Below are 12,287 nucleotides of genomic sequence, written 5' to 3'. Positions count from 1 at the left end.
TGCTGAGGGAGGCAAGAGAGGAAATAGCTGAAGCCCTGACAAATATTTTTGTGACATCCTTAAACACAGGTGAGGTGCTGGAGGACTGGAGGGTTGCTCATGTTGTCCCCTGGAACAAGAAGGGTAGTAGGGATATTCCAGGTAACTACAGACCAGTGAGCCTGATGTCAGTGGTGGGAAAGTTGCTGGAGAAGATACTGAGGGATAGGATCGATTTGTATTTAGAAAAGAATGGGCTTATCAGTGATTGGCAATATGGTTTTGTGTAGGGGAGATCGTGCCTTACCAACTTAATAGAGTTCTTCAAGGAAGTGACCAAGTTGATAGATGAAGGAAGGGCTGTTGATGTCATATACATAGACTTTAGTAAGGCGTTTGATAAGGTTCCCCATAGTAGACTAATGGAGAAACTGAAGTCACATGGTGTGCAGGGTGTTCTAGCGAGGTGGATAAAGAACTGGTTGAGCAACAGGAGACAGAGAGTAGTAATTGAAGGGAGTTCCTTGAAATGGAAAGGTTACCAGTGGTGTTCCACAGGGGTCAGTGTTGGGGCCAGTGTTGGGACCATTGTTGTATGTAATATACATAAATGATCTGGAAGAGGGCACTGTTGGTATGGTCAACAAGTTTGCAGATGACACGAAGATTGGTGGAGTAGCAGAAAGCATAAGGGACTGTCAGAGAATACAGGAGGATATAGGTAGACTGGAGAGTTGGGTGGAAAAGTTGCAGATGGTTTTCAATCCAGACAAATGTGAGGAGATGCATTTAGGCAAGGCTAATTCTAGAGCGAATTATACAATGAACGGAAGAGCCTTGGGAAAAGTTGATGGGCAGAGAGATCTGGGAGTACAGGTCCATTGTACCCTGAAGGTTGCTGCACAGGTGGATAGAGTGGTCAAGAAGGCATATAGTATGCTTGCCTTCATTGGACGGGGTATTGAGTATAAGAGCTGGCAGGTCATGTTAAAATTGTACAAGACATTGATTCAGCCACATTTAGAATACTGTGTACAATTCTGGTCACCACATTACCAAAAGGATGTGAACACTTTGGAGAGGGTGCAGAGAAGGTTTACTAGGATGTTGCCCAGTATGGAAGGTGCTAGCTACGAGGAAAGGTTGAGTAGATTAGGTTTATTTTCATTTGAAAAAAGGAGATTGAGGGGGGCTTGATTGAGGTTTACAAAATCATGAAGGGTATAGAGACAAGCTTTTTCCCAGGGTGAAGGGTTCAATAACGAGAGGTCACACTTTCAAGGTGAGAGGTGGAAAGTTTAAGGAGGATACACACAGCAAGTACTTCACACAGAGGGTGGTAGGCGTTTGGAACGCGTTGCCAGCAGAGGTAGTAGAGGCAGGCACGGGAGATTCATTTAAGATGCGTCTGGACAGATGCATCGTTTCTCTTCTCTGTGAGCAGAAAAAAATATGTAACATTTCAAGTTGTGACCTTCCATCAAAAGCCTTCAGTAAACACATTCTTTGTGTGTGTGGTATCCAAAACTTGGTATATTTATTCAGTAACAATATTTTTTGATTTGATTTATTGTAGTTACATGTATCTAAGTACAGTGAAAAGCTTTGTTTTATGCGTGGTACAGGCAGATCATAGCAAGCAAGGACAAAGAGATCATAGGGTTCTTGGACAGAGTGAGGCATACAAGATTAGAGCTGCACAAGAGGTGCACAAAGCAAGATCAACATACGCAGGTCAACATTATTTAAAGTTGGAGAGGTCCATTCAATAGTCTAATAACAGCAGGGAAAGGCTGTTCTTGAACCTGCTGGGGCATGTGTTCAAGCTTCTGTATCTTCTGCCTGACGGAAAAGATTGTAGGAGAGTATTACCGAGCTGGGAGGGATCTTTGATGATGTTGGCAGCCTTTCCGCGACAGTGAGAAGTGTAAATGGATGGGAGGTTGGCTTCCGTCATGATTGGGCTGTGCACACAACTTTCTGTAGTTTTTTACAATCTTGGGCAGAGCAGTTGTTGTATTAGGCTGTTATACGCTTGGATAGATTGCTTTGTATGGAACATCTGTGAAAGTTGGTGAGGGCCCTTATACATATGCTGAATTTCCTAAGCCGCCTGAGGAAGAAGAGGCGTTGTTGTGCCTTTTTGACTGTGGGAGATCCAGGACAGTTATCATCACTCCTAGGAACTTGATGCTCTCGACCCTCTCCGCCTCAGCTTCATTGATGTAGATTGGGGCTGGTTTTCCTCCTTTCTTTGCGAAGTCAGTGATCAACACTTTTGTTTTGCTGACATTGAGAGAGATCTTATGCTAGTTTACAAAAAATTCCCAAATTTATTAAATTTAGTTTCACAACTTATACAATTAAAAGTAGAGTCTTGGGTAGTGTCATAGAACAGAGAGACTGAATGGTTCCAGCACATAAATCTTTGAAATTTATGTCACTGACAGATAGCTTGGTTAAGAAGGCAGTCAGTACACTTGCCTTCATTACTCATTTGAGTGTAGGAGTTGAGCATTATGTTGAGGTTGTACAGGATGTTGGTGAGGTCTGTTCTGAAGTATTGTGTTCAACTTTGGTCACCCTGTTATTTTGAAAATATTTTTATTGAGAAAAAAATGTTGAAATTTTTACAAAATTATTAAATTACTACAAAACAGTGTAACAATCTTATAATATAACAACAATAACAGTAAACAAGCTACTACTCTACTCAACAAACAGTTTAAAAGAAAGAAGAAAACCCCCCACCGATACTACAATTCAATAAATAAATTAAACAAAAAAAACTAAATTAAATCTAATTGAACCAAGGCAAATTAAACTAAATTAAGTTACAACACTCAGTGCAACCCCACCAAAGCACCCCATCACTGGGAGCATAAGTTAGCATACCTGTATTTTTTCAGAATTCTTCCTCTTGGAGCCCCCGACCCACCAGACATAGCCCTCATGGCTACACAAAGGCCTTGACCAATATAGCCAACAAGTCTGTATCTATATAGTTATGTCCTATAAAAGAATTCTGTTTTCTGGTGCACCATACTTGTAAGGAAGGCGAGGGAGATGTGATCAGCAAAGTTTTGGAAAGAATTCTGAGGGATAGGATTTATGACTATTTGGAAAATCATAGCATGATTAATGGCAGTCAGTGTGGCTTTGAGAGGGGCAGGTCATGCCTCACAAATCTTATTGAGTTCTTTAAGGAGATGACAAGATAGGTCAATGAAGGTCGAGCAATGGATGTGATGTATATGGACTTCAGCAAAGCATTTGATAAGGTTCCCCATGGTAGGCTCATTCATAAGCTCAGGAAGTATGGGATACAGGGAGATTTGGCTCTCTGGATTCAGAATTGGTTGGCTGACAGAGGGCAGAGAGTGGTTGTAGATGGAAAGTATTCTGCCTGGAGGTCAGTATTGAGTGGGGTCCCGCAGGGCTCTGTTCTTGGGCCTCTGCTCTTTGTAGTTTTCATAAATGACTTGGATGAGAAGGTTGAGGGGTGGGTTAGTAAATTTGCAGATGATACAAAGGTTGGAGGTGTCGTCGATAGTATCGAGGGCTCTTGCAGGCTGCAGCGCGACATAGACAGGATGCAGAGCTGGGCTGAGAAATGGCAGATGGAGTTCAACCTGGATAAATGTGAAGTGATGCATTTTGGAAGGTCAAACTTGAATGCTGAATATAGGATTAAAGACAGGATTCTTGACAATGTGGAGGAACAGAGGGATCTTGGTATTCAAGTACATTGATCCCTCAAAGTTGCCACCCAAGTGGATAGGGTTGTTAAGAAAGCATATGGTGTTTTGGCTTTCATTAACAGGGGGATTGAGTTTAAGAGCCGTGAAGTTCTGCTACAGCTCTACAAATCCCTGGTGAGACTATACTTGGAATATTGTGTCCAGATCTGGTTGCCTTACTATAGGAAGGAGGCTTTGGAGAGGGTACAAAGAAGATTTATCACGATGCTGCCTGGACTGGAGGGCTTGCCTTATGAAGAGAGGTTGACTAAGCTTGGACTTTTCTCTCTGGAGAGAAGGAGGAAGAGAGGTGACTTGATCGAGATATACAAGATAATGAGAAGCATGGATAGAGTCAATAGCCAGAGACTTTTCCCCAGGGTAGGATTGACTGGCACGAGGGGTCATAGCTTTAAGATATTAGGAGAAAGGTATAGAGGGGATGTTAGAGGTAGGTTCTTTACACAGAGAGTTGTGAATGCATGGAATGCGTGGCCAGTGGTGGTGGTGGAAGCAGAGGCATTAGGGACATTTAAGCGACTGCTGGACATGCACATGGATAGCAGTGAATTGGGGGGTGCGTAGGTTAAGTTATTTTATTCTACATTAGGATTACACCTCGGCACAACATCGTGGGCCAAAGGGCCTGTTCTGTGCTGTACTTTTCTATATTCTATGTTCTATGTGCTCCATAACTAACCTACACCACCCTGAAGTCCTGGGGGATTTTCCGACACCCACCTCATCAGAATGTTCTTCCTCGCACAATATGAAAGAATATTAAACAGTTTTTTCCCATGTGCATCTAAAGAGGGAGATTCGGCAAACCCAAAAGGAGGGACACCGTCTCTACCTTGACCTTGGTTCCCAAGACCCCTTCCAAGACACTCGCTACAGCGTCCCAAAGCCTACAAAGCTTGTGGCATGACCACAAGTAATGTGTAAAAGTACCATGTGTATATCCGTTTTACAGTTGGGGCACATTGCAAACGCTCCTGGTCTTAAATTTCGCAAGCCGTTCTGGTACCAGATAAGCCCTGTGGAGTAGGTTCAGTTGCATATCCTGCATCCTATTACATATCAAAATCTTCCTAACGTTCTCCCAAATGTCCTCCCACATCTCTGATGAGATCTCTACTCCCAATTCCTGAGTCCAGATCCCACACAGCTGCTCAATGTCCTTCGAGACGCTACCTCCTAATAAATGATAGAGGGTGCTGACCGAAAGAGTACTCATGGGCCGGAGTACTCTCCTCTCCACATCAGACTTGTAAGGGCTAACCATTAATGTAGTCTTTTTCCCTAATCTGAAAATAACGAAGGAGATTCCTCCTAGATAGTTCATGTTTCTGGCTCAACTGCTTGAAAGCCATCATGAGCTCCCCCTCAAATAAATTTCCCAAACAGAAGACTCCTCTAGACTCCCAGAGCCTAAAGCCAGAATCCATCAATCCCGGCCGGAATCCTGGCATTCCTACTATGGGAGTAAAAGGGGAAGTTGTTTGTAAATTGCCCTCACTTTGTTGCATCATTCTCCATACTTAACCGTGCTAAGGACAATTGGATTTCTGCAATACTCCATGACAGTCCTCATCTTGTCCATAAACAATAAATTAATGAGGGGACATTCTGCCTGGGAGGCCTCAATGTCCTGTCAAATTGACCTCGGATCCTCGCAAGCCCAATCAGCCACACAGGATAATAGGGAACTTAATTGATATTTCTTAAAATCTGGAAAGTCCACACCAGCCACGCCCTGCAGGAGCTGCAATTTGACAAGCATAATGACACCAGATAAAAGAACCAAGCCAAACGTTAAGTCTCTGTAGCGCTTGCCTGGGCAGCATCAATGGAAGCGTTCGCATGGGATACAACAAACGAGGAAAACATTCATTTTGACCAGAGCTATTCTACCCAACCAGGATATCAGAAGGTTCTCCCAGCGCCGAAGGTCCTGTCTTATCTTCTAATATCTGGATTACTCCCAGTGCTACGAACTAGTGAGGGCAGGAATAGGAGGACAGAGCAGATGAATGTATGGCTGAGGAGCTGGTGTATGGGAGAAGGATTCACATTTTTGGATCATTTGAATCTCTTTTGGGGTAGAAGTGACCTGTACAAGAAGGACAGATTGCACCTAAATTGGAAGGGGACTAATATACTGGCAGGGAAATTTGCTAGAACTGCTCGGGAGGATTTAAACTAGTAAGGTGGGACCCAGGGAGATAGTGAGGAAAGAGATCAATCTGAGAATAGTACAGTTGAGAACAGAAGCGAGTCAAACAGTCAGGGCAAGCAGAGACAAGGTAGGACTAATAAATTAAACTGCATTTATTTCAATGCAAGGGGCCTAACAGGGAAGGCAGATGAACTCAGGGCATGGTTAGGAACATGGGACTGGGATATCATAGCAATTACAGAAACATGGCTCAGGGATGGGCAGGACTGGCAGCTTAATGTTCCAGGATACAAATGCTACAGGAAGGACAGAAAGGGAGGCAAGAGAGGAGGAGGAGTGGATTTTTGATAAGGGATAGCATTGCAGCTGTGCTGAGGTAGGATATTCCCGGAAATACATCCAGAGAAGTTATTTGGGTGGAATTGAGAAATAAGAAAGGGATGATCAATTTATTGGGATTGCATTATAGATTCCCTAATAGTCAGAGGGAAATTGAGAAATAAACTTGTAAGGAGATCTCAGCTATCTGTAAAAATAATAGGGTGGTTATGGTAGGGGATTTTAACTTTCCAAACATAGACTGGGACTGCCATAGTGTTAAAGGTTAAGATGGAGAGGAATTTGTTAAGTGCGTACAAGACAATTTTTTGATTCAGTATGTGGATGTACCTACTAGAGAAGGTGCAAAACTTGACCTACTCTTGGGAAATAAGGCAGGGCAGGTGACTGAAGTGTCAGTGGGGGAGCACTTTGGGGCCAGTGACCATAATTCTATTAGATTTAAAATAACGATGGAAAAGGATAAACCAGATCTAAAAGTTGAAGTTCTAAATTAGAGAAAGGCTAATTTTGACAGTATTAGGCAAAAATTTCAAAAGCTGATTGGAGGCAGATGGTCGCAGGTAAAGGAACGGCTGGAAAATGGGAAGCCTTCAGAAATGAGATAACAAGAATCCAGAGGAATATAGGAAAGGCTGGTAGCTATAGGGAATGCTGGATGACTAAAGAAATTGAGGGTTTAGTGAAGAAAAAGAAGGAAGCAGATGTCAGGTATAGACAGGATAGATCGAGTCAATTCTTAGAAGAGTATAAAGGAAGTAGGAGTACACTTAAGAGGGAAATCAGGAGGGCAAAAAGGGGACATGAGATAGCTTTGGTAAATAGAATTAAGGAGAATCCAAAGGGTTTTTACAAATACATTAAGGACAAAAGGGCAATTAGGGAGAGAATAGGGCCCCTCAAAGATCAGCAAGGTGGCCTTTGTGTGGAGCCACAGAAAATGGGGGAGATACTAAATGAGTATTTTGCATCAGTATTTACTGTGGAAAAGGATATGGAAGATATAGACTGTAGGGAAATAGATGGTGACATTTTGCAAAATATCCAGATTACAGAGGAGGAAGTGCTGGATGTCTTGAAACGGGTAAAGGTGGATAAATCCCCAGTACCCGAGAACTCTGTGGGAAGCTAGAGAAGTGATTGCTGGGCCTCTTGCTGAATTATTTGTATCATCGATAGTCACAGGTGACGTGCCGGAAGACTGGAAGTTGGCAAAGTTGTTGGAGGGAATCCTGATGGACAGGATGTACATGTATTTTAAAAGGCAAATGCTGATTAGGGATACTAAACATGGTTTTGTGTGTGGGAAATCATGTCTCACAAACTTGATTGAGTTTTTTGAAGAAGTAACAAAGAGGATTAATGAGGGCAGGGCAGTAGATGTGATCAATATGGACTTCAGTAAGGCATTCAACAAGGTTCCCCATGGGAGACAGATTAGCAAGGTTAGATATCCTGGAATACAGGGAGAACTAGCCATTTGGATACAGAACTGGTTCAAAGGTAGAAGACAGAGGATGGTGGTGGAGGGTTGTTTTTCAGACTGGAGGCCTGTGACCAGTGGAGTGCCACAAGGATCGGTGCTGGGTCCTCTACTTTTTGTCATTTACATAAATGATTTGGATGTGAGCATAAGAGGTACAGTTAGTAAGTTTGCAGATGACACCAAAATTGGAGGTGTAGTGGACAGCGAAGAGGGTTACCTCAGATTACAACAGGATGTTGACAAGATGGGCCAATGGGCTGAGAAGTGGCAGATGGAATTTAATTCAGATAAATGCAAGGTGCTACATTTTGGGAACTCAAATCTTAGCAGGGCTTTTACACTTAATGGTAAGGTCCTAGGGAGTGTTGCTGAACAAAGAGACCTTGGAGAGCAGGTTCATAGCTCCTTGAAAGTGGAGTCGCTGGTAGATAGGATAGTGAAGAAGGCGTTTGGTATGCTTTTCTTTATTGGTCAGAGTACAGGAGTTGGGAGGTCATGTTGTGGCTGTACAGGACATTGGTTAGGCCACTGTTGGAATATTGTGTGCAATTCTGGTCTCCTTCCTATCGGAAAGATGTTGTAAAACTTGAAAGGGTTCAGAAAAGGTATGCAAAGATGTTGCCAGGGTTGGATGATTTGATCTATAGGGAGAGGCAGAACAGGCTGGGGCTATTTCCCCTGGAGCGTCAGAGGCTGAGGGGTGACCTCATAGAGGTTTATAAAATAATGAGGGGCATGGACAGGGTAAATAGGCAAAGTATTTTCCCTGGGGTCGGGGAGTCCAGAACTAGAGGGCATAGGTTAAGGGTGAGAGGGGAAAGATATAAAAGAGACCTAAGGGGCAACATTTTCATGCAGAGGGTGGTACAAGTATGGAATGAGCTGCCAGAAGAAGTGGTGGAGGCTGGTACAATTGCAACATTTAAGAGCCATTTGGATGGGTATATGAATAGGAAGGGTTTGGAGGGATATAGGCCGGGTGCTGGCAGATGGGACTAGATTGGGTTGGGATATCTGGTCAGCATGGATGGGTGGACTGAAGGGTCTGTTTCCATGCTGTACATCTCTATGACTCTAATTGCACAAAGTTAGCTTTATATAATTGATCGAAGGTGGTGGTGATAAAAATGCCAAAATACAGGAAAACTCCCTGTGACGATCTGAAAGGGAATCAGATTCCACCCAAAGGTCAGGTACTCTAACAAGATACCCCCACATGCATGGCCTCCAACTTCAAAAAATTGATTTCATACCCTGAGAAAGAACCAAATAAATTAATAGTTTGTGTTAAACAGGGCATAGATATTATCAGGTTAGTTAGAAAAAGAACTTCATCTGCATAAAGGGTGATCTTATGCCCTTCTGATCCTATCTCCGGGGCAATTATATTGGGGTCCCTCCGGATAGCCTCTGCCAACAGCTGAATCACTCATGTAAATAGCAACGGTGAAAACGGACACCATTGTCGGCTGCCTCTACCAGTACTAAAATTGTCAGACCGTATACCATTAGGAGGAACCACTGCCTTAGGGTCACTATGTAATACTGCCACCCATCTTGCAAAGACCTCTCCAAGACCAAACCCTTCCAGGACATAGAAGAGGTACAGCCACTCCACCTGATCAAATGCTATCTCTGCATCCTGGGAAACTATCAAGCCCGGAATTGACCCTTGCTGGCATACCTGAACATATTCAGTACCCTTCTAATGTTGTTAGAAGATCTGTGATCCCTCATAAAACATGACTGGTCCTCCTTTACGATGGAGGCAAGACCTTCTCCAACCTCAATGCCAGCATTTTCGACAAAATTTTAAAATCCACATCGACTAGCAATATGGACTGTACAGAATACAATCCTCGGGGGCATTTTCTTTCTTGAGAATAAGGGAGATATTTGCTTCTCTCAGAGAGGATGGGAGGCAGTCCTGACTAAGAAAAATTGTACATATCCAACATTGGCCCAGCCAGCACGTTTATAAACTCTTTATAAAGCTTGCTCTGAAATCCATCTGTGCCAGATGCTTTACTGCTCTGGAGCTGCCTCGCTGCCTCCTGTATTTCTTGGATTGTCAGAGGGGCATTCAAAGTATGCCTGCTCTGAAGTTACACCTGGGAGGTCCAAGGTCTTAAAAAAAAGACTCCATCTTCGCCAATCTGTCCTCATAGCTCTCCGACCGGTACAACTCAGAGTAGAATTTCCTGAATGCCGTGTTAATCTTTTTGGAGTTGCAAGTGAGAGTACCAGCACACTCTCTGATGGATGTGATAGATTTGGGGGGCACTCTTTTTTTCTGGCCAGATAAGCCAGATATCTCCCCAGTTTATCACCATACTCAAATAACCTCTGTTTTGCAAAGAAGAGCTCCCTCTTTGCTGTCTGGGTGAGAGCAGCATTCAGAGCAGCCCTGAGGGCTGTAATTTGCTGCAACTTGGTCATAGATGATCTGTCAAAGTATGCCGCCTTGGCTGCCTTTAGCCAGTCCTCGAGCATACGCTGCTGCTGTCCCCTCTGCCACCTCTGGGTCTCTGAGTAAGAAATAATCAAACCCCTTGCATAGGCCTTGGCAGTCTCCCAGAGCACCGATGGGTTGCTGGCCATTCCCGAATTAATGTCCCAAAAAATTTTAAATTTCCACGACAAATACTCAGTAAACTTGGTATCCTTCAGGAGGAAAGGATCTATGCACTAATGCCGCGAGCCTGTCCCAGCCTCGACCTCCATGTACACTGCCGCATGATCAAAAATGGCTATGTTCCCAATTCTACAGGATAGCTCTGAATTCAAAAAGGCTGATGGGGTAAAAAAAAATGTCAATCCGAGTGTAGCATTAGGATTGTGTGGGTTAGAGAAAAGGGTGAAGTCCCTACCCTCAGGGTGAAGACATCTCCACACATCCACCAACTCCAGCTGCCCACTCAGGTCTACCAGTTGCCTGGATTGCGGGGATATGCCTGCGAGATCCATGGGCATCCTATCTACCTTGGGGTCCATTAGTTGGTTAAAGTCTCCCCCTATTATCGTATGACACGCTCCAAGAGCCATCAACTGGAAAGTGCATCCATTAAAAATTTGAGGGGACGCGCTGGGGGACAATTTACATTCAAAATCCCATGCTCCTCTCCATGTATTAAAGCATTAAGGATGACGAAACACCCATATTTGTCCTTAATTTGGTCTAACAGCTGAAATGGGACATTCTTCTGGATGAGTATAGCAACTCCTCTGCTTTTAGAATTAAAGGATGAGAAAAACACCTGACTGAATCCTCCCTGCTGTAACTTGAAGTGCTCCTTATCAGTTAGATGTGTTTCTTGCAGCAAGGCTACATCAACTCTTTCTTTTGTAAGGCATGAAAGTATCTTCTTTTTCTTAATCGGCAAATAACTGCCCTTAATATTCCAGGTGCACCATTTAAACGAACTATTAGCCATAGCCATCCAAAACAGCCTGTGACCCCCTGGGAGGAAGAACCCCACTCATAATGGGCTGAGTGAAAACATAAACAGTTCGTATACACTTGAGAATACAATGGCAAAAACTACCAAATCAAAACTTCTAACAACTACTTCTACAACGAACCAACGTATAAAACAAATAAGAGAGTTCCCCTCCCTTGCCCACAGGGGGCACTCACACAGCCCACTAACCCCTCCATGGCTCCTTCTAGCTGAAGCTGCACCCACACCCAGGCAAAACAAAGTAAAAAAAAATTACATGCATCTTATAACAAGAAAATTAGAAGTGGGCATTCAGCCCGTCCCATCCACATTTTGACTGGAGGCAATCGTGGCAGATAACACCCCTTCTATCCCATCTCATACCAACAGAGAAAATAGAAAAGGGAATAAAAAAAAGGATAATGGGAGGGGAGAAAGAAAGAAGAGAGAGAGAAAGAAAAAGGGGATGCCCACATATTAAAAGATCAAAACCAGGTAAACCAGGCAAACCAAAGAGAAAACAGAGTAAACACGATTTTCCATATTATTTGAGCTAGCCAGTCTATTTTAACGTGTCCAGGAAGTCCTTTGCCTTTTCTGATGAGTCAGAATTAAACACGGACCCTCCATGGCTGAAATGTAATATTGCCGGATATCTTAAAGAGTACTGAATATTCAAGTCCCTCAGCCTCCTCTTTATCTCATCAAAGGCCTTCCTCTTCCAGATCATGGCCACAGAAAAGTCTTGGAAGCATGTAATTGTTGATCCCTTGTATAGCAGGGCCTGTGGATCCTTCCCCAGTGCTCTGGAAGCTTCCAACACCATTTGCTTATCTCTATAGTGCTGGAGCCACAGGAGGACCAAACGGGTGCGATAGGCTGATCCAGGCCTGTGCACTGCAACTTGGTGGGCCTGCTTGACTCGCACCCGGCCCGCCTTGACTTCCAGCCTCAAAATCTGTGAGAGCCATTGCTCCAAACAACTGACTAGCTGGCCTTCTTCCTCCCATTTCAGCAGTCCAACAGCCTGGATTTTTGAAGTCGTCGAACTGCTCCACTAAAGGCCCATATCTGTCCTTCCAGGGCATGGACCTGACCCACCGAGGATTCTGCCGTGGTTTCAG

This window comes from Chiloscyllium plagiosum, unplaced genomic scaffold (assembly GCF_037043375.1).
Source record: "Chiloscyllium plagiosum isolate Xiang-an unplaced genomic scaffold, Cpla_swu_hap1 HiC_scaffold_11, whole genome shotgun sequence".
Taxonomy (NCBI): Eukaryota; Metazoa; Chordata; class Chondrichthyes; order Orectolobiformes; family Hemiscylliidae; genus Chiloscyllium; species Chiloscyllium plagiosum.
The sequence above is the reverse complement of the archived record's forward strand: the minus strand, read 5'-3'. Positions refer to the sequence as shown.